We start from the raw sequence: 23,827 nt of genomic DNA on the forward strand, positions 1-23,827 counted from the left end.
AAGTCATTTTCGTGGTTTCTGAAGAAGCATTTGCCGGGGATCCACTTGTCCCCAAAGCGTCTGCTGTTTGAAGAGCATGTCGCTGTTGGAAGGCTAACAGGAAAGGAAAACCTTCTTCAGGATGGAGCACAGGCTAACTGAGCAGCCCACTGCTCCTGCGCAGCCAGCGATGCCTGTGTGGGCTGTGTCCTGTCCTGCACGCCCAGACCAGAGCTCAGCCCTCCAGCTCAGCCCAGCCCTCGCTTCAACCACTGGCTAGGGATAGTTTGTATATGTGTAATTGGTTAGGAAGAGGAGCACTCAGAGAAAAACAGTATTTCACGACACATGAAAATGGCAAAACATTCTAGTCTTAGTGTCGATAAACAGTTTCAGGGGAGCACAGTCACACCCATTCCTTTGCAAATGGTCTTGGCTGCTTTTGCTCTGCTACGGCAGAATTGAAGAATCCTGGTGGAGACCCGACAGCCTGCAAAACTGAAGCTTTCACTGTTTGTCCCTTTGTATAGACCAACTTTGCTAAACCCTGACCTATAGAGCTTTGCTTTTCAAAGGGCAGGTCACGGGCCAGGGGTGCTGGTGCCGCCTGCAAGCTTGCAGGGAGTGCAGAATCTCAGGCCGTCCCAGACCTGCTGATTGAACACTTGCATCTTCCCGAGGCCCCCCGCTGCTGTGGCTGCAGTGAGCGTGTGAGGAGCCCTGCGCCAGGCGATGCCCCCGCTCCCACAGTGCTGGTGGGAGGCATCCTTCATCCCGTGCAGTCTACAGCCAGTGCCATGTTTCTTGCTTTCTTTGTGTTAAATTCAATTCCCAGTTCTTGTTCTCCCATTGGCGTGGGCATTTCTCCTCTGCTTGTGGCTTCACAAGGATGCAGGAGGCTTCACCCATTCCAGGTAACGTGGGAAAAACCTATAGTCTTGCAGCCATCACGGTCACAGCTGTGCCGTCGCTGACCCAGCTGTCGTGGACTCGTGGGCTCCCGGGAGGCCTCTCTGGGGCTACAGCACGCCCATGTCTCTTGGGCACGCCCATCACTCAGTCTCAGGACTGCCTGCCTCCCTTTCTCCTCCTTTTCTTGTTCTCTTTCTCTTCACTGTTTGGGCCATTTATACTCTCGGCAAGCACTGGCTTTTGGCAAAAGATAGCAGATGGACCATTTCCTGGTATCCCTGCTGTAGGCTTGGGAATATCACCTCCCTGGAGGTGAGGAAGCTTGGGGACCTGGTTATCTGCTGAAGTTAGGAGTTGGGGGCAGGGCTGGGCTGGGAGTGGGCAGGTGGAATGCAGTGAGAGCAGAAAGGAACCCATACCACCTTCATCCTCCAAACCAGGTGGTCACGGGGTTGGGGTGGGGGGACACAGCCAACGCTGTGTAGGACAGGACCTCACCCCAGGGGAGTTTCCTGTAGAACAGGAGGGCCCTTCTAGAGGAGGTGTGGGGAAGGGCAGTCCTGTGGGTGCAGGCAGGGCCGAGGCCGTGGGAGTCAGCAGGGACGACCACCTGTGGTTTAAGGGAGACAACCAAGAGCAGAGCCAGACTGTACAACAGTTTGAAAAGAAAGCCGTTTGCTTATTTTTGTTCTAAAAAGGAAATGTATCTGAAAGTAAACAGATTTCCCCAGTTGGAATCCCTCGCTTCTGCTCCCTAGGGACTTTGTTCCGTACAGTGTTCTGGGTTTAAGGGTTGTTTAAGGGTTGTAGCTGCTCAGGGGATGCCGACTGCTCGTAAAGGAGAATTCAGTGGACCGTGAACTTGGTTTGCACACCCTCTCCCCAGTGTGGCCCCAATGTGGGCTGCTGTGTGACTTTTATATTTCTTACCTAGACTGATTTGGGCTTTTTGTTTTGTTTTGTTTTCTATTTTCATCTTCAATTCGTGTGGATGCAGTCAGAGAAGATCCCCATGAGGAAGTCATCTTATCTGTCTAAGTAGATGCACTCATGGTTGACTAAATAAATCAAGAAAAGGTCAAACTCAAAAGCATGCCCGCAGTAGGATCCTATTTTGTTGAAAACAAGATATGTATGGAAATACACTTAGAGCGCTGGAACATCAAAGAGTAATGATTTACATAAATGTGATACTGTGTGTGTGTGCTGCATCTCTCAGTGCAGCTTATTTGCATAGCCTCGCTTTGACACCCTCCACTAACTACCCTCACCTTCATCCCCTTTTGGCTAAGAAACATGACAAGCTGGACATGTGAACTTCCTCATAGTTCTTGGTGTACTGTGTAAGCAGTGTGTAAACGTGTGTTGTTGGAGGTTGGTGCTGCGGCTTAGCTGGTAAAGCTGCTGCCAGTGACGCCAGCATCCCATATGGGCGCTGGTCAGTGTCTTGGCTGCTCTACTTCTGATCCCGCTGCCTGCTAATGCACCTGGGAAAACGGTGGATGATGACCCAAGTTCTTGGGCCCCTGCACCTAATGGGAGACCCGGAAGAAGCTCCTGGTGCCTGACTTTGGCCTGGCTCAGCCCCAGCCTTTGTGGCCATTTGGGGGGTGAACCAGCAGGTAGGTGGAAGATCTCTCTGTCTGTCACCCTTCCTTTCTGTAACTCTGACTTGCAAATCAATAAATAAAATTTAAAAAAAATGTATTGTCACTTACAGATCTGCTTTGGTCATTTTTAAACAGGACAATGAAAGACTGATCATGCTCTATGTGCTATACTTTGCTAGAAACGCCCCAAGTCAGCCAGCTTTTTTTTTTTTTTTTTTTTTTTTACAGGCAGAGTGGACAGTGAGAGAGAGACAGAGAGAAAGGTCTTCCTTTGCCGTTGGTTCACCCTCCAATGGCCGCCGCGGCTGGCACACTGTGGCCAGCACACCGCGCTGATCTGAAGGCAGGAGCCAGGTGCTTCTTCCTGGTCTCCCATGGGGTGCAGGGCCAAGGACCTGGGCTATCCTCCACTGCACTCCCGGGCCATAGCAGAGAGCTGACAACTTGTTATTTTTATAATGGCTATATAATATTCTAGCGTGTGCAGGACTTGTTTGAATCAACCATTTCTTTTTTTTTTTTTTAAGATTTTATTTATTTATTTGAGATGTAGAGTTACAGGCAGTGAGAGAGAGAGACAGAAAGGTCTTCCATCTGCTGGTTCACTCCCCAAATGGCCACACCTGCTGGAGCTGCACTGAAGCCAGGAGCCAGGAGCTTCCTCTAGGTCTCCCACATGGGTGCAGGAGCCCAAAGAGGAGCAGCCGGGATTAGAACCAGCGCCCATATGGGAGGCTGGCACTGCAGACAGAGGGTTGGCCCACTATGCCATGGTGCTGGCCTCAACCATTTATTTCCTTTTGATGGGTATCCAACTTGTCTCTCATCCCTTGTCCCACAGTGCAGTAAGTATCTACTTGGAGCTTTTGATCTTACGGTATGGACATTGAGGAATGCAAATTCCAAGCCAAAAGAGGTTTGCGATTTTTGTGTTAATGAATGTTTTAAGATTGCTATATAAAACCATGCACTAATCCATATTTCCACCAGCAAAGTACAAGGGAATGCTTTCCTCATCATCTTCCTTGTTGTGAATGTCGGCATGTGCATCTTGCTTATCTTGAAGGCGTCGAGTGGGGTTTGGTTGTAAATTCATGTTTTTCCGACTGCCAGGGAGGATGAGTGAGTCCTCACAGGTTGCTTGCCCTTGAAGACCTGCCCTCCTGTGACGTGTCTGTTCAGACCCTGTGCTCATGCTCCCATGGGCTGTTCCTCTTTGTACTGCCACAAGGGTTCAACTGTTTCCTCCAAGTGGATCATCATTTTTGTCAGTGTCACTAATTAAATAACCTATCACTTCCCCACAAACCAAAATGCCATTTTTGTCATATTATTGTCCCATGAGCATCAGCTTCCAGTTCTGGGACCTCTACTCTGTTCTTCTGACCAGTTTGTCTCTCACTGTGGCAATATCATGCTTTTTATCAGAATTTTCTTCTTACTCTTCTTGATTAGTCTACTGCACTTAATAGGTATAAACTAATATTATAAGAGTGAGTTAAATTTATCATTCTTTTCTGAACATTTATCTTGATTTTGTTACTTTATGGCATCCATTAAGACATTCAGAATGAAATACCATGAGAGTGTAGGCTTTCCTGATGTTGATGCAGGTCCATGTGCACACGGCTTCAGTGTTCACTGCTTGCTGTTCATTTTTGTTAAATATTCTTTACCATATTTTAGTAGTTTCACTTCATTCTGGTTTCCTTGCAAGTTTTTATTCTGAATTTTTAATCAACTTTTGATTGAATCCTGTAATCTTTCTCTTATTGACATGCTGATTTATTTTGATTTCTTTGCCTTGAACCATCCTTGCATTCCTGGAATAAACCCTATTTGATTGTAATTTATTTGTATATATGCTGCCGGGTTTTATTTGTGGACATTCAGTTGGAATTTTAACATATAACTTCATGAGTTAGATTGGTTTACAGGGCTTTTTTTGTGTATGTGCTTTGCATTTAGGTTTAACAGCATGCTGCATCCATAAAATGAATTAAGGCATGTTCTTTTTTTTTTTTTTTTAACATGTAGGAATAGTTTAAATAATTTTGACCTATGTTTTCTTAAGTGGCCACATAAAACAAAGCTGTGGAGGCATCTGGTCCTGTGAATTCTTCCGTGGTCATCCTCTTAACCTCCATCCTGACCTCTGCCCTGGTGTACCAACTTGTAATCTCTCCTTTGGGCATGCAACAAGATTGCATTTCCCGCTCTCCTGCAGTAGGTGGTGCTCTGTAACTACTGTCCAGCAGAATGGCGCGAGACCCTTGGGTTCTGCTTCCAGGCCAGAACGTGGAAACTTCCCAGGCTTCCAGAGTCATAGTCTTCCGGTCAGGTTAACGCAGGTGACAAGACGAAGGTCGCGGGGCCGGATGACGGAAGGGGCTCTGGTCTGTTCTGACGGGAGGAATGCTTCCCCGTTGACCAGACACCTGCGAGACAGCGCCGCCGTTGGTCCTACGGTGCCGCCGTCTGTCTGCTCGCCAGCCTGCTCCACAGCAACCGGCCTTTCCGTGTTTTCTAATGCTTCCTGGCTCAGGTTGGGTGGTAGCCATCTTGCCGTTTCTCTTTTAATTCTCTACCTAACGCCTGTGGGGGCACCCCACTCGTGTTTCTAATCAGGCGCATTGGACCGGTCTGCAGGCCGCCTTGGGAGGGCTTATATGTCGTGTAGGTGTTTGCGAAGGATTTATGTTTCTGCCTGCTAGATTTTCATTTCTTTCCTTTTATTAATGAGCTTTAATGGATTTGCTAGTAATTCTCTCTGTTTTTGAATGCTCTTCTCTTCTTAGCCATTAAGGCATATACATATAACATATACATCGCTCATACACGCCACATTTGCTCTGTACCATAGATTTTGGTAAGTCTTCTTTTTCAATTCTTACTATATGGTTTATATTTTTAGTTTTGATTTTCTGTTTGAAGAGCTACCCAGGAGTGTATTTCTTAATTTCCAAAGTTTTGGGATTTTTTAATACGTTCAACTTTTATTTATTTTGATTTTTTGTTGAATTATGAAAAGAGAATATGGCTTATTAAATCCCTACTTTTCAAATTTATTAACTTTTAAGAAAAGTTTTTATTTATTTATTTGAAGAGCAGAGGGACAGAGACAGAGATCTTCCAACTGTTGTTCACTCCCCAAATGGCCACTACAGGTAGGGCTGGGCCAGGCTGAAGCCAGCCTTTAGGAACCCCACCCTGGTGTCCCACAGGGGTGGCAGGAACCCAAGCACTTGGATCCTCCTCTACTGCCTTCCCACGGGCATTCACAGGGTGCTGGATCAGAAGAGAAGCAGCCAGAACTTGCACTGCTGCTCTGATATGGGATGCTGACATCCCTTGTATCACAATGCCGGCCCCTTGGATATTAATTAATGGCTAATTATATAAACAGCTATTGAAGTATTTTCTGAACATATGGGAAAAGTTCCTGAATGTCTTTATTTGATGGTTATAAAGTTCTCTTTCTGCATACATATTAGATACATATTCTGGATTCTATCTATCATTGTCGTTATTTGTTTACATCTTGTCTTGTTCTCCTAGGTCTGTTCAACTTTGATATCATACACTAATTTTAATTGACGTCTCCTGTCATCACTATATGATAGTGCTATTTCAGTTGGATCTTAGAAATGAATAATTTGCATTATAATGAGTTGTGCCTTATTTCACCTTATCTGATATTGATGTTGTTTTCATTGCATTTGCCTGTTTTCAATCTTTTTTTGTGACATAAAATATTATAAATTGTTCATAGCTCCATGCAGATCTGAACACCTATCTTTATTTTTCATTCCAGCCTGGTAAATATTTGTATAATAGGAATGTTCAGCTGATATAATTGAATTTAATAACATATAATTGAATATTTATTATTTCATTTATTTTTATCTTTTTCCAATTGTATTATCTTCACTGGTTTGCCAATTGATATTTCAACTTTTCTATTTTAATTTTTTATTTATTTATTTTAGCAGGAGAAAGAGAGAGAGAGAGAAAGAGAGAGATCCGTTCCACTGGATCCATCCGTTCAGATGGATGCCTGGACTGGGATGGGCCAAATCCAGGTCTCTCGTGTGATGACAATAACCCAGTTATTTCAGCCATCACCACTGCCTCCCAGAATCCGCACCAGCAGAAATGCTGGAGTCGGGAGCCAGAGCTGAGAATGGCAGTTAGGTAATGTGGTGTAGGAGGCAGGCTCGGGACCACTTGCTGCTCTGCTAAACCTGCTGTCTTTGCTTTGTCGATGTGGACATCTTTGTACCCCATCTATCCTGACTATTACCTTTCTTTTCAAGACATTCAAATACATGTTTTTATGCAGACAAGACATCAACGATGACCCCCTCCCCGCCTCGCCCACCATGCTTAGTTGCTCGTCTGTGCTCATCTTGATGAATCGAGCCTTTTCAGGGTGCTTTTCCTTCCCTACGCCTTCTTACCAGGAAGCAGGTAGACATTACCAGGCTTCTACTCACTTGGCATTTACCACCTAGGTTTTGCCGAGACAGTTGAACAGGTCTAGAGCTAAGTGCTAAGTTTTTCTTTATGGAATCCCTCTTGTTTGTCAGGTACATTACCTGTTACCAGCCACTTCAATACTTCCTGAGTAGGTGTAACTATGCGAGTTCCAGATCCATCCCGCCACTGCTTTCCTCTTTTCATCTCCCCTATCTCAAGATTTCTCTTTGAATTCATCCCTTTTTTGCTCAAAGTATTTTTCTTAGATGGGGTTATTGCCTTTGTGTATGTGGACACTTGCATATCCACAAGTATCCTCTAAGTCAGATGAGTGGATAATGTCTGACTTGGATGTATGCTAGCCTGTGGATGGTTTTCCCATTGTCTTCTGGATTCCGGTTTTGCCAATGGCAGGTGAGCATGAAGTCTAACTTCTTTCCTTTGTAAGTTACCTGTCCTTTCCTTTTGGTACTTGTGAGACTTTCTGCTTATCCTGGGCACCCAGGCACACACCTGAGTGTGCGTCCTTCCTCATGGCTCCTGGACAGAGCTCAGTTCCTTTTGCAAACTCAAGATTTTTCTTCAACTCAGGGATGCCTCCTGCTCCCATTTGTTTAATTCTCTTCTGTCTTCAATTCCTTTGTCTCCTTCTCAGGTTACTGTTATTCACAAGTGAGGTCTTTGGAATCTGTTGACTGAGTATCTTTTTGCCCCTCGTTTTCATTTCTTTATGTTTCTGCTCAATCTTCTTAGCCACTAATTTAGGTCTCTAAAGCAACCATCCTTTTCATCAACTCATCTGATGAGCTTTTTAGTTTGAAAATCACAACTTTTTAGTGCCAGAAAGCCTTCTTTGTGCTGTAATTGAAGGTCATTAAGTGCTGTTGTTATTGTTTGTTGGAGTTGCCCTTGGCCTCCTTTTGAAGCTCTGTTTCATCAGCAGCTCCTTCTGCTGAGTGTTTTGCTCACCCATCTTTCTGACTTCTGCTCTGCTCTGTGGCTGACTTTTCTCTTTGTCTCCTCAGTGAGGCTTAGGATCAGCTGTTGGGCTTTCTTCAGGTGAGGTCAGCAGAGTGGTGATGGCGTTTTAGATTCGGCTCTCGGACCTTGGAGAGCGGTACCGTTTTGGAGGGTGTCCGACCTCTGTGTCCCAGAATGAACCCCTTGAGCCACCCTTGCTCTAGTCTGGGTGGACAGAGCTGTTCAGCTTCCAAGCCCTTCCTCTGGCCACATAGACAGGATGTCATTTTGGGACACTCATGCTAATTGCAGCTGTTCCTCCTTCCAGGGGTCTTTCCCACTCCGGGTCAAGCTGTCCCCAGAATTCAGGGATCTCAGATCCTGTTCCTGCATCTGTCCTCTGCTGCTGTTCTCAGGCTCTCTCTCAATCCTACAGTAGGCAGCTCCATCCAGCCCCGTGGAACCTGAGGGAGGTCCACAGCCTCCACACTGTGATTGCATGTTGGCCTCAGTGGCTCCCAGACTCAGGAGAGAAACTGGCCATTTGGGTTCAAGCTGAGAGAGAGAGAGAGAGAGAGAGAGTGAGCAAGCAAGAGAGCGTAAGTGCTCCAGTTGTCCACAGTCAGGCCACCACTGTCCAGAATTGCTTCATTGATTTCTCAAATTTCAACAGTGAATTTTCAGAAACTTTCAAGCAAATATTCTTTTCAAATTTAAGGGTTTTTGTAAGGTGGTTAACTTCTGTGATAGAAAACAAGCCTTTATGTTTATATCTTGCCATGTTCTAAGAGAGGGTGAGGGGGGTTGCAATTTAGTTTTGAAAGGACTCTTATTCTTTGGGAAATGTTTCTGTAACTTTGCAGTAACTGTGTAGTCTGATACCACGTGATAGGCCTAATTCATCCATGCTGGAGTTATTTCCTTATGGGGTCATTTGGACACATTTAGCTTTAATTCTTCAAAGAGTAGGAATTCTAGAGGCACATGCTAATGCATTCCATGACCAGCAAAAAGATAAAAGAGAAGAATTTGGAGATGCATGAAGAAGGAGGAAGTTTTAAGTAAAATCAAGGCCAATAAGACTAATACAGGATCTTGCCCCATAGAGGGGATGCTGTGCTGGTCACAGGGTGCCGTGTAGGCTTTGATCTGCTGGGGAATAGTTGGCTAAGATGGAACGCCATGTAGACTATTAATATTGACCTTCTTTGATGACCATGATATGAAGCAATGATAGACTCATGAGGAATAAGTCAAAAGATTCTCATCTTTTTTAAAAAATTAAGCACCTTGGGTTGGGAGAGCTAAGCTGCTGCTTGGGATGCCTGCATCCCATATAAGAGTTTGAGTCTTGCCTCTGCTTCCGGCCCAGCCTCCTACTGATGCACACCCTAGGAAGCAGCAGATGGTGGCTCACCTGCTGGGGTCCCTAGCACCCATGTGGGAGACCCAGATGGAGTTCTTGGTTTCAGCCTGGCCCAACTTCAGCTGCTATAGGCATTTGGGGAGGGAACTAGCACATAGAAAATCAATCTCTCTCTCTCTCTGCCTTTCAAATAAATAAAAATAAAAACTTAAATAATGTGAGAACCTGTTCCCTAATAAGCACTGTGCTTTGTGTTCTGCCCCATCCCTCTACTACAACCTTCACCCAGTACTCTGCGTTAAGTGGTGCTTTGCACAGTTTTTCCACAAGAAAGGCATTCTGGGCAGCTAAAGGATTTATTCAAGGTCATGTGCCAGTAAAAGTGCATGGACCTTCTTACGAGCTGTTCAGGAGGCTTGATTCAGAAGTGACAGCACTGTTGAGAAGCACAGGTTGTGTCCAGGACTTGCTCACACAGTGCTGAGGTCAGGCACTTAGGTCAAAGCAACAGCAGTCTGTCCTGTGCCCTTGACCTGGGCTTATTGCCCTCTGGGCTGTGTATGTGCTTGTATTTGTGTGTGTGTGTTGGTGGGGGCATTTGGGTTTCAGTGGGCACTTTTGTCACATGGGCAGGAGCGAGAGGGCAGGACAGTGACTGCTGGCCTTCTGGAGGCCAGTCTTTTGTGGCACAGTTGACTGAAATGGGAGTTGGTGCCCAGATATGAGAGGGTCCTCTCTGGATACCAAGAAAGAGAAAAGGCAAATCGCCAGAGTAGTGGGGGAGAAGGCATCTGGCTTGGTCACTGGTGGCGATGGCTTTTTTTGTGAGAATGTTTTGTTGGTGATGGAACAGGTGCTGACCTATTTTAAAAAATCAAAAGGCAAATAAAAACGAGAGAGAAGCAACATAGATGTAGTCAATGCAGGCTAAGATTAAGTTGAAACTCATCTTGTGTAGAAGAAAATAACTAACATGAGAGAGAGACTTGAAATGAAAAGTTTGATGTAAATGTCTATTTACCTGCATCATCTCATTTCTTTTTGAAATAGGAAAAGCCTGTGGGATACGCATCAGACCATAGTCACGATGAGGATTCCCCAGAGGGCTGAGTTCAGGGCTGACCTTCTTTATGTGTTGTGGTAGTGTTTATTATTATTTATTTTTGGTTTGATGGGTTGCAACTTGAGGCTGCCACACAGGGCTTAGAAGAAAGGGGTCCCCAGCAAGCCAGCCTGAGGAACAGTGAGTCCTTCCTGTTCATGTGTTTTGGCTTTCCTGCTTTCAATTCAGTGAACAGATTAAATTTTACCAGTGTTTAGCAAACATCCACTGTGTGTCCTGTGCCATGCTCAGCAGAATGGGAGTAAATTGTGAGCCCTGCAGACTTAGGTATTCCCGTGGGGCAGCTTCCTGAGGAGGTCCCAGTCCTGATGTCCTTGGGCCTTGCTTGTGAAGAATCCTTCATGCTTGTTGCATGCTGGCTTGCATGCTGCACCCTGGGAAGCTCCACCTGGTGGCACTCCCTGTCCCCACATGCTGGGTAGTACCCTGGGGCTTCAGAGCAGAAACCAAGAGACCACGTCTGCTGTTGTTGCTTCAATCCAGCGTGCTGTCTTTGAGTTGTCTCCAGTGCCTGCTGAAGCCTTAGGGGTGCGGAGCAGTTTTTCTAGCTGGATGTTAGAAATGGCATACTCAAGCCAGGGAAGACCACACGCTAGACCCCCAATCATTCAGGGACTTAGGGATGTGGTTCAAGTGCCCACCTTCCTCCTTAACCACCAGACTCAGGGTGAGAGATACCCTTGAAAATCTTTTAAGAATTTTTTTTCACATGAATCTAGTAGCTATGTGGAGACTCATAGTTTCCCAGAGTCTGTTTCTCTAGCTCAGAGGAACAGACCAATCAGCTCGACATTAATTCCCCCAATTTTGGAGCAGATGCTTTTTTGAGCACTTAGAAACAAATGTGGAAGTTGCCACAGGGATATCCTGGCTCCTGGAAGAACCAGGCATGCTTTGTGGATCTCAGTTCTTCCTGTGGCTATGCCACTGAGAGGTCAGGGAAAGGACACAGCAAGGGGCCGCCAACACCTTAGCTGTGTTCTGCTACCCACTCGCCAGGACTCCAGGTGGCCCCGGTGGCAGGATGGGCCCACCATCTTCCTGGAAGCCAGCATCTTGCTTGGTATCTGCAGCGTGCTTTGTGTGGCTCACCGGACATAGCTTTCTGGATAAGAGAGATGGTTTATTCTCTATGTGATCCTTCCCCCCTGCCCTTTTTAAACCTATTTTCACTTTATGTGAAAGGCAGTGAGAGACAGAGTGAGCCACTTGCTGGTTCACTCTCCAAATACCTGCAGTAGCTGGGAGCTCAATCTGAGTCTCCCATGAAGGTGGCAGAGACTCAAGGACTTGAGTCAGCACCTGCTGCCTCTCAGAGTGCACATTTGCAGGAAGCTGGATTGGAAATGGAGGTGGGACTGCCACTCGGGGCACTCTGAAATGGGGTGCGGGCAGGCCAAGAGGAATTGGAACTGCTGAGCCAAATGCCCACCCACTTCCTGTGACTTTGAAAATCCTGGGCCTCTTCCCTTTCTAAGGTGCCTGCTGTTGGAAGACAAGTCCCTTCCAGGACCTCTTTGACTTGCTTGCTCAGTGAATAGGGTGCCTTGCACCTGGGCTGGGAATGAGCCTGTGTGTGCCTCCTGCTGTCACAATGAATGGAGGAATGTAGGAAGCAAAAAAGGGAGAGGGAAGGATGAGGCGTGGCGATTCAGAGCCTGGAATAATGTTTCAAAGAGAGGCAGTGCCGAAATTAAACCAGTTTTTGAAAGATGGAGCTCAAGACAAGGAAAGAATGGATTTGTTTTTAACGATTTCAAGTAGAATTGAGGCTGTTCCTGCGATTGTTGGAAATAAAATTGGTTAGAAAATGATGTCAGCAGAGAGTGGGGACTGTGAACCAGGAAAATAAATGAGCTCTGAAATCACCTTCTATTTTATAAATATTGTTTCTAGAGCTGAGAAAATTGAGACAGATTATTCCTTTTTCTCTCTCCCAAGCCATGGGTAGAAGAAGCCCTGAGTATCCCATTTGGACCTTGTGAGGGGCATCTTATCTTGTCCTGGCGCGCTAAGTAGCTTTGTCTGCATTTAGACACACTCCATTTCCCCTTCAAGGACCACTATCAGCAGTAGCCAATTACAAACACACCTCATAACACATTATTGAGACACACTGCAAGCAAATAAGCTGGAGAGACGTTTAATGATTGTACCACATCGCGTCCATTACAATCTGTCCGCACTGCCATAGGATGGAGGGGCCAGTGTCTGTGTGTGTACCTCTGTGGATGTGTGTTTATGTGTATTTCATTTTCACTGCACCATAATTAGACAATAATTTGAGCCAAGCCGGTTTAGACTCTCAGGAAAGAAAAGGAGCATCATTTCACATTCTGACAGCCTCCTTTTTAAGCTGGAGGCTCTTGTCTTTGGTTTTCTAAAAGTCTCAGTACTATTAGCAGCCTGAATTCATCTGAGAACAAGGAGTGATGCATTTTCCGACTCAATGGGTGGCTTCCTTCTGTTATCTGTTTCTGGTGGAGAGGCGAAAGGTGGGCAATTTAGAGAAATGTTACAGAGGCAGTCACTTCCTCTATTCTTTCATCTGCTGGCCTTGTGCTGCAGTGAGAATTTGCTGAATTTTATTTTTGCTGCCATTTGCCATTGCTGTTGGTTTTGAAGTAATGACTGCATTTTGCCACTGTAACAGTTGCGTTCCAGGCCTGGGCGAAGCAGCAGCTGATTCACCAAGTGCAAAGCCTTCTGTTATGCTGTTAGGTGTATGGAGTCTGGGAATGAGATAACAGCTGGGCTCAGGCGGGTAAACCAGCATTCTCACTTGTGGAGGTTGGGAGCTTCTGAGTTTATCAGATCCACTTGCTGTCTCCATAGTTGATGCTGAGAAGTTGCTTTCTCAAGAGTACTTGGCTGGTTAATAGCAGAACTTCTCTAGAACCTGGCCTCTTGGTTCCTAGTCCAAGCTCTTGGCAGTCTGTCTGCTGCACTGTGGTTGCCTCTGTAAATTGCAAAGCATGGTAGGATGCAGGGAGCTGCCAGCCGGAAGGCTGGGTGCCTGCTGGATCCTCCAGCCATGACAGCCGTTACAAGAGCATACAAATGATTGACACTTATAGAGTCTACATTCCCCAGGGACACTATTGCCATGCTGCAGCGGCTTCTGAAAAGGGACATGTGATTTCAAAGGACTGTGCTATCAAAGGGTTGTTTTTATCCTTGTTCTTTTGGAAAAACTGAGTGCCCAATGCTCCTACTAGTGTTGTTGCCTTTCTTGTATTTTGCTTGTGTCATTCCAGGCCTTCCTTGAAGAGGTAGCTTAGGAAAGAGAGAATAATCCTTTATGTTTGCCTCGAAGTCAGAAATGTTTCAAGCCTGATGGAAAATGGGGGTAGGTCTTCTAGAGCCCATCTGTGTGGTTGAGCAGGTGACGTGTCCAGCCTCCCAAACTTGGATAAACTTACTGTTCACGCTTCATTCATATGTTCCTTAGTCCTTGGCAAGCGAATTGCTTTTGAAGAATTTATGTTCCCATCTGCCACTCTATTAGTAGGGGTGATGTTTGGGACTTACGTAGTGATGGCGGAGTCCTGGGGCCGTGTTGATTTGATGTGGTCCAACTTCAGCCAGAAACTTCAGGGTTCACATGGGGTCAGAGGCAGGAGTCTGGGCTTGGTATTTCCTGAATCACACTGCCTGGCTGAGGGAGACTGTGTTTGCTCACAGCCAGGCAGATGGTGCCAAGCAGTGGCATGTTCCTACTGCTACTTTTGCAGCCAGCAAGAGAAATGAGACAGGGCAGCTAGCAAATTGGTATTTTGAAGAATCTGCTATGTCTTTGAGTGTGAGTATGTGTGTTGTTGAGGAGGTGGTGAGAGTCTGGAGTGTGGGGGGGTAAGATCATAGTCCTAAAGAAGCAGCTGTTTCCTGGCTTGTGGTCTATGGAAGAACTCTAGGGACAAGCTGAGGGAGAAATAGGAGAGGTAAAGTGATCAGCACCACGGACAGCACCAATGCTTCTTGGTGGCTCCTTCCTGCGCCTCCCCTACCAGCCTTTGATGATGTTCACAAGGACCTAATGAAATGGACAGCCGTTCTCCATTCTGTTGATGGAGAGCTGGGCTCCAGAGGTGACAGGTCTGAGACATCATGGTGTCAGTAGAACAGGCAAACAGAACCAACAGTGCAATGTGGCTGCTGGTGTGAGACATCTCTTTTGCTCTCTCCTCCTGGTCACTGTTGCATGGACAAGGAGAATAATAGCAACCCCCCTCCCCCCGATGTCATTTGTAGGGAAATTAGAGGAGAGATCTAGTGTCTTAGAATCTGAAATACGTGTGAGGGGCTTCCTGATCAGCTGGGTTTGGGAAAGCCCATGAACAGGGAGTGCAAATGTTTAAGAGAGGGGCTGGAGGGTGTAGGGGCAGCTGAGGTCAGAGAGTACCAGGACATGCACATTCTGGAGGTGTGGGTAACATCCTGAAGAGCCAGGGCTGTATCCCTTATTTGTTAGCAGTGCACATGAGCTGGGGTGAACAGAACTGAAGGAAGTTTCCTCCTGAAACTGTTTTGATTAGAGCAGCCAAGTGTTGTTCGTTTGAAGGGCATCCAGAAGGACCCTGTCTACAGGAAGTAATGCCTGTGGCAGCATTCAAAGGGTTTCCCTTCCCCCAACCCCTCCTTCTCTCCATCCATCCTTTCTCCTCCCCTTCTTCCTTCCCAAACATGTTTGTTGAAGTATAGCATACACACAGTTTGGCAAGCTTTTACAGATGTTTACTCTCCAGCCACCATCCAGATGAAGGCGTAGAACATTTTCAGCACCCTAGAAGTCTCCCTGTGGCTCCTTCTACTCGTTGGCCTTTCCATACAAAGAAATCTTCAGAAAATGATAAAAGTGTATCCAGTCCCTCCTCCTTCCTGCAAAATGGTGGTCTAAGAAAGCCACTTCACATAATAATACACAGCAGAAAAAGAAGTTGAGACTATCAGGAGAATAGAAGCAAATGTATTAGAGAAAAAAACGCCAATAAGAGCCATGAAAATTACCCCCAGATAAAGGACATTCCCAGGAAAGTGTTCTTAGGGAACAGATGAAAATTATAATCAAGGATCTCACAGTGAATTTAAAGAACTCAGTGAAGCAATCGTTTCTATGAAGACAGACCACAAAGCAGAAACACGAATTCTGGAAGGGATGACAAGATGGTGAGAGGTGTTAAAATGTGAGCTGGCAGAACTCAAGGAGAAAATAGGAGGAAAAAAGCAAATCTGTCTCAGAAATGAAGATGAAGTGGGACGATCTCAAGGAAAAATTGACACAGTGGAAAATTCAATGCAGAGCAACAATGATAGAAATGAGAAAGGTGAATAAATGCAGTTGACGTAATGGAAGGACTAATGAATATTAGAGAGAAAATGAGCGATATAGAAGACAGGCAGGCGACAGCCAGCATAGGCACAGTTTCAGCCCCTGAAGGGAAACACAAAATAATGAAATAAAATAAATACTTAAAATAAGCCTTAGGAAAGTGTTTGTGATATAAAAAAGACTTAAATTTAAATGTTAATACAGCATGAATTTGGGTGTTAAGAAAATTACCTAGAACAGTTAACACAATGTACAAGTGTGGCCTTGTAAAGTTTTAGATATTTAGTGTAGGGAATAATCCCTGACTACTCCATGAAAAGCATAGTTCCTACTATCCCCTATTTATTTCCTTGCTACAATAAATTACCTAATTTGCCCTCTGTAACCAGTCTGTCAACCATTTTAGCCACATCCTCCTCCTTCCCCTCCCTCTGTTTCCCCAGGAAGTAGGTTAGAAGAATGGGTGTGTAGGTAGATGACAGGGGATGAGTGAGCCCTAGTGGAGGTAAGTATATGCTAAGTGCTGAAATCCTGGTGCCTAAATACTGTTTTAAACCCAAAGTACCAGGGAGCCTTGAGAAATGGCTGGTTTAAGGGGAAGAACAGAAAAGGTGTAAAATGAGCATGAATACCTTGTTTAAGTCACAGAGTTAGAAAATGCTCAAGAAAAGGTAGGGATGTGTCGAAAGGACATAGGGGTCAGTTTAAAGGCATTTGCATTGGCCAAATTGAGGGTAATTTGATCATCAAAGAAATAATAAGTATTATTTATATAAAGAAACAATGAGTATTAGATTCTAACTTACTAAATAAAATAGGAATCCATGAATCTATACTGTTTTGAATGACTGAATGTGTATATAATATATATATATTACACCACACACACACACACACACACTCACTCACACACACACACACACACACACATGCAGATAAGGAAGTCAATACGTGAAGGGGAAGCAGGAGCTTCCTGACGGTGTGGTGCCAACTGAGAAGTATTTTAGGAGTGGTGGAAATATATCTTCACCGCTTGGCAACCTCCGAAGTGGTAAGAGATGTGGGCAGGAGTTTCCAATGGATGCCGTCTTGTGGGTGGAGGTTTCACAAGGGGGAGCACACAGGCATGATATTAGAACAGCTTCCCACAAAGTTGTCATGAAATACAGTGGCAACATGGTGACCTGCTGGCAGCAAAACTGGACAGACCCCAGCTTAACCAGATGATCACTGATGCTAGGACAGGCTGATGCATGGAGGACACAGCCTTGTTTCTGTCGTGTTCCTGCCAAGCGTGCATAGCTCGTGTCTTGTCACTAGGAAACATGATGGCCCTACAGAGCAAAAGACCTGCACTCTGAGACTTTGAAAGCTATGGGAATCGGAGAGAGAGAGTGAGGGTCTGTTCCATGCTGGAGGGGCCAATGGCACACGACAGCTCACTGCAGTGTATGTTGGTGCCTAGGCATCCAGAGTAGCAGCAGGAAGAGAGGCATTGCTGGAGTAGTTGGAGACTTTCTGGTGTGGGTCAGGTCAGTGCTGGATGATCAGTGTTGAGTTTGTGACTGGGAGGGTTGCATGGTGAATATACAACAGAAAGGTCCTTGTTTGGGAAGTGTGCACTGGTGTGTTTAGAGGTGATGGGCATCATGCAAAGGAAAATTCAGTATCTGTGTTCATCTTCAAAAATATCATAGAATATCACAACATAAGGAAACTGTGTGGAGGGGTATAGAAGTGTGTACTGTTCTTGCAACTTTTCTTTAGGCTTGAGATTCACAAAAGGATGGTGAAAAAGAACAATACATAAAAGGGAAGAAAGAATCCGTTGGGAACCCAGGCAAAGAAATCAAGTCAGTTACGAGGAGAAAAATGCCAGCTTGGCCTCAGATTTCTCTGCAGCAATGTTCAGTGCCCCTGAAGACAGCAAAACAACACTGATAAGATAAGGAAGGAAGGAAAGTGCGAGCCGCTGATGTACGTCCACCTCGCCCATGTTTTAACTATAAAGACAATTTTGAGCACGCAGTAAGTCAGGGAGTATTGTTCCCGCGAGCCCTCCTGAGCAGGCAAGTGGAGGATGAACTTCAACCAACAAAGAGGAAAGGGAGGGGGAGCGCTGAATGTTTTCAACTGTAAAACTAACCTCAAAGTAAGACTAAGACAAATAGGAGGTTTGGCATGACAGGAGAATGCAAATGTTCCATGCCCTGATGATGAGGCAATGGCACCACCAACAAATGCCACCAGGGGCAGGGGCCAAATAGGAAGTTCTCGGAATGCCTGTTCTATAGCCACAGGGAGTCAAAGGCTGTAAATGAGGGCTGACAAACAAAGTCATCGAAGCATAATTACATGGAACAATAAATGGTAAACACTTAGATGTTACTGAGTTCTATTGGGTGGTACAAGAGAGACAGTAGGAGAGCCAGCGTCCGCAGTGGCCACAGGCTGTGCAGGTTGCCTGTGGTCTCCCTCCCTGCATGCAGCTACTGTTGCCTTGATGTCTCTGTGCACGTTCGTAACTGGCACCCAGGGATGTTTGTGTCTCTCTGGCCCCTGCTCTCTCTCCTGCATTCTGACTCTGTAGGGTGAAAAGAGAGGAAAAGAAGATACACCAGTTTTCTCTTTGCTTGTACAATAGAATTAATAAGCCACGCATAAAGATTTCCAGGTGAGAGTTAAGGTCAACATTGCTATGTAACATGTAGCTATGAATGTAGTCAACAGAATGAAAACATAAACCTCCCCAGAAGAACCACATGGGGAGAATAATCATAGGAAGACTAAAAATAATGCCCTAAAACCCAGAAGACATTAGACGAGAGCCAGGAACAAGGCTATTTGTCATACTGCTAAATATAAATGAGTTTCACTTACCTTTTACAAAGATTTTCGGATTGGCTCACAAATCAAAACCCAATTCTATGTTGTTTATAGAGCTGCCCCTAAAGGAAAGTGATACAGCAAGGTTGGAAATAAAGGATGAGGAAAGGAATGCTTAAAAAGATTAATAAAAAATAAATACAGCCATAAAAAGTAGTGCTCATGAGCTTGCATCCGACAAAGTGGAATTCAACTTAAAATGTCTTAAATAAGACAAAGAAAGGCACTCCATCATGCTACAGGGTACATTTCACAGTGAAACAAAACCATAGCAGCAGTATTGCACAGACATTCAGGACATTCGAGAAGTAGACAAGAATACACCAGTAACAAATCACTTTAATTTACATGCCCCTGTCTCCAGATAACAGAGCAAAAATAAAAGTCAATACTGAGAACCTAATTAAGCATAATCAATAAAGGAGATGTGATTGATAAATATCAAACTCTGTAGACTAGATAAAGAAGAGATCTCTTTCCGGAGCCCATGAAACATCCACAAATATTGACCATCTATTAGGCAACAAAGATAGCTTGAATAAATCTCAGAAGAGAGAAAACATATTGCAAGCAACAGTCTCTGATTACAGTGCAATGAAACTAGAAATTAATACTATGTCAGAAAACCCAAAGACTATTTGACTGAAAGTCAAAACAAAACAAAAATCATCAATGCATGGCTCGAAGAGGAAAATAAAACCTGAAATTGTAGATTTTCTGGAAAACAACAATTAATGAAAGCACTAAATACCAGAACAGATGTGATATAACTAAAGCAGTACTCAGAGGAAAATGACTGGCTTTAAATATTTACATGAAGGAATGCTAAAACATGAATTAATCATCTAAGTCAAGGCATTCTAATAGAATAAAACAGGATGTAGTGGAGGGAAGGCACAAGGAAGAAACAGAATAAAATAGAAATTAATGAGTCAGAGAAAAAAACCAGTTGAAATAAATTTCAAATTTTTTTGATGAAAATAAGCAATGAATAAATAAAGTAAGTAACATAATCAAAATGGGGGAACAAGTGCAAATATATAAAATAAGAAATGGCATGTGAGGAACAAGGTCATATATAAGAAATTAAAGGAATCATGAGACTACTTCACTCAATTCTATGCACATACATTCAAAAACCAGATGAAATGAATGATTTTTCAAGAAGATAAAACTTGTTCAAATGATCCTAGAAGAGAATCCAAAATTTCCAAGGTGGAAAATCAAAAAATCATTTTTTGAATAGGTATTCCTGGCTCCAAAAGAAAAAAAAATGCAAGTTCAAATAGTTAAAATGATTTTTAGTTTATTATATTATTTGAAAGGCAGAGAGAGAGAGAGAATATGTTCCCATTTGGTGGTTCACCCCACAAATGCCCACAACAGCCAGGGATAGGCCAGGCTGAAGTCTGCAGCTCAGCCCGAGTCTCCCATGTGGGTGAGCTGAACCCAAACACTTGAGCCATCACACACTGTCTCCCAGGGTTCACATTAGTAGGAAGCTGGGATTGGGAGTGGAACCAGGACTCAGACTCAGACACTGTGAAATGACATGTGGGCACCACAATGGCAGCTTAACCACTGGGACGAATGCCTGTTCCCAGATGGTTTTACAAGGAAAGCTCTGCCAAACCTCAAGTAATGCAAGATTCTAATATATCCTAGAATGCAGGAAAAGAAAAGATTTCCTAAAATCTGACCAAGTAGCCACAAGTAGAAAAACAAAGCCTGATGTTGCTGATCAATAGCAATTAAAAATCACAAGCTATCAAAACAATTTCAGCAGAACACTGGAAGGCTGGTATGGATGTTGTTCCACATTGGTGCACGTGGGGGTGGAGGTGATAGATACTGAAAAAGCTCCATTACACATGACGCTCAAGGAAAAAGGAATAACTAACATCAGGTTATGGAGCTTTCTCTTTTTAATATTATGTATTTGAAAAGCAGAGTTACAGACACACACACACATACACGGAGGGAGGGAGGGGGAGAGAGAGAGAGAGAGAGAGAGAGAGAAAAACCTGCCATCTGCTGATCCATTTCCCAAATGGCCACAAAAGCAACAGCTAGGGCTGGGCCAGGCTGGAGCCAGGAGCCAAAATCTAAAAACTTCATCTGGGTCTCCCACATGAGTGCAGGGACCTAAGCACTTGGGCCTTCTTCTGCTGCTTTCCAAGGTGCATAAACAAGGAGCTGGATCAGGAGTGGAACAGCTGGGACATGAATCTGCACCCATAAGGGATGCTGGCGTTGCAGGCAGAGGTACACCACAACGCTGGCACCAGAACTTTCTTTAGAATGCTAAATTATGTCTATCTTGGGCTGAAAGCCAGCTTCATGCTTAACCGTGGGACTTCTCACTAAAGAACAAGGATCCACATTGTTCGTACCACTTGCTATCTTTGTATTGGTGATACCTCCCAATGCAATTAGATAGGGGAAAACAATTAGAAGAGAGAAGTGAGGAGAAGGCAATGGCTGCCATTTGCAGGTGCTGTGGTTGCATGGCTGGGAAACAAGAAATTCACTGAAGAGCTTTCAAACAGTAATGCAACTCCACAGAGTAAGAAATTGATACCTCTCATCTATGCAGTCATCCAATGGAAGGTGCTGTATGAGGGAGAGCTGTCAGCTACATAACAACAAATGCAGAGCAGCTAGTAATAAAGTTGGTGACAGTACACAGGAGCTCCCTGAGTATTACAAAATACCATGTGAAGAGCCAAGCATAGGTGCAAAGATATATCATGATCGTGGGTGGGAAAACCATTGGCTGTCAATCTCTTTATTGATAAATATAATACAATCTAAATAAAAGTACCAGTAGGTCTTTTAGAAAAAAAAAGCTATGCAAGTTTAAGATAAAAGAAGAAAACAGGATAATTCTGGAAAAAAATGTGAAGAAACTGGTCCTACTAGATGATAGAAGTTATTATAGTGCCTCATTTATGTAAACTGTTTGCAACAGGAACACACACAGATAGTGGGACCAGAGTGGATAGTCCATAGACACTGTGATTGCTTAGTGTTTGGTAAAGGCAGCATCTGAAATCATGTGAAAAGATTAAATCTATGCTCTTGGAATTACTGGTAGCCCTGTGGGGAAAAATATTAGATCCCTACCTCCTACCCTATATACACCAGAATAAAATTTAAAATGAAAATGAAGCTGCAGTGTAAACCCAAAGCTATAAATGGAGGAGGCCTTTCTAACCAAGCCATTAAATACACATCTGGTATATTTGCTTATGTAAAAATAGGGGGAAGTCATGAGTGACAAGAATAATCTATGTAGCAAAACTGAAAAGACAGATGACAGCAGACTAATCATCTTAATGTCGCTTCCCCATTCGCGGAGGAACGACACAGGACCCTGCGCTGTTCTTTTGTCTGCTCGGCTCTTCCCGGGTTAGCTGCTGGTCCTTCCCGGGTTGGCTGCCGTCCCTCCACCTCCGTGGAGGGGCGGCTCCCCCTGCCACTTTCCCCGCTTCCGCAGAGGAGCGGCACACCACCGGCCGACTCTCTTGGGGGCTGCTCAGGTGTTCCTTCAGATGTTCCCAGTGCATGTTGTCTCTCTCCTCCTTTATAGTCCTCTTCCACCAATCCCAACTCTGCTGTCCACATGCCGAGCACGCTGCTCTCCTCCAATCAGGAGCAGGATCAGCTCCTGCAGCTTATCAGTCAAATTGGCGAGAGGCAGCTGCGTAGAAGTTTACTCTTCCCCAGCGCCGTATTGTGGGAGAGCAGATGCATAGAATAAGTCTTAATTCCAGTAACTTAGTCTAGTCTCAGTTGCTCCCCACACTTAATAGGTGAAAACCTTCAAAGAGTCAATAAGAAAAAGAATGTCCATCCAATGGGAAAATACCGGCAGAGGGTGTAACCAGGAAATCCATAGAAAGAGAGTAGTTCTGAAGTTGTAAAATGATGTACTGACTCTTACTTTTAAAAATCCAAAGTATACAGAAACAGGGTGCCTTATCTATCAGATTGACAAAGAAAAAAATGAAAGTAAATGCAGCAGTTGGTGTCGTGGTGCAGTGGGTTGAACCAGAATCCCATCAAGTCTCAGCTTCTCCACTTCCAATCCAGTTCCCGGCTAATGCACCTGGGAAAGCAGCAGAAGATAAATTTGTGCCACTGCTCCCATATGGGACACTGAGATGGAATTTCAGGTTCCTGGCTTCTGACCTGGCCTAGCCTAGCCCTGGCTATTGTGATCATTTGGGGAGCGAACCTGTGGATAGAAGATTTCTCTCTGTCTCTCCATATCTCTTTATAATACTACCTTACAAATAAATGTTCTTTAAAGTGTGTGTTTTACTAACCTTGTATATCCATTATGGGTGGAGGTGTGGAAGGTGATAGAATTAGATAAGTATTTGTATTTCCATTTATGTGCATAAGAAACTTAAGAGAAATATACAATAAACTAACAGTGGTTTTCCTTTAGGGATGGTGATGTGAACTGGAGGTGGGCAAGAGTAGAGGGGAAACTTTTTGTCATATGCTTTAGTTTAAAATCACGTGGTGTATTTATTTTTAAAAGGGATTATCATCCTTACAGGGTTCTGACATATCCACTGATATTTTTATATACATTTACATGACAAGATGGTGCACACCCTCTTGCCCTCATCTATATAAAGTGTGTAAACATTTCTACCCCAGCCGGATGTAATTTGCCTGCTCCTTCCCCTTGCTAATAAGCCATGAAGGAGAAAAGCAGAGCTCCTGAGAGTCCACTGTGAATTTCTCAGGTGCAATCAGCCTCATCTCGAATCACTAACTTTTATGAGGCACTGGAGTGTTTATTTGCAGAATGCAGTGCATTTGCTGAGTGTGCGACTTGCCTCTCCCCAGAGGATATGGTGTGGATCTGGATCAAGTGTTGGCTGCTTGTTTTGCAGCTTTTTAATTGAGGCGTATGGTGTGATTGATATCAACTTGAGATCACTCAGTTTCCAATTATAATGTAACCCCGAGAGGCTGTGATCAGATGCAGCATAAGATAGAAAATGCTGGAGGTGGAAGAGATCACGGAAATGAACTTGTGAAACTCTCTCATGTCACCTCTGAGGAAGCATGACAGACAAGTGGAAGGGACCCGGCTTGCTAGCATTGAGCTAGAACCACAAGCTGGGGTTCTGAGAACCAGCTCTGGGTTTTCCCATCTTTCA

General features: G+C 44.5%; 1 protein-coding gene across 3 annotated transcripts in view; it reads left to right on the plus strand.

Moving 5' to 3' along the window:
• The window catches only part of GALNT14 (polypeptide N-acetylgalactosaminyltransferase 14), a 204,023-nt gene that overhangs the window by 13,128 nt on the left and 167,068 nt on the right, over positions 1–23,827 (plus strand). The gene's annotated exons all lie outside the window — the stretch shown is intronic.

The sequence above is a fragment of the Oryctolagus cuniculus genome, chromosome 2 (assembly GCF_051225735.1).
Source record: "Oryctolagus cuniculus isolate XC-2025 breed Fujian yellow rabbit chromosome 2, ASM5122573v1, whole genome shotgun sequence".
Taxonomy (NCBI): Eukaryota; Metazoa; Chordata; class Mammalia; order Lagomorpha; family Leporidae; genus Oryctolagus; species Oryctolagus cuniculus.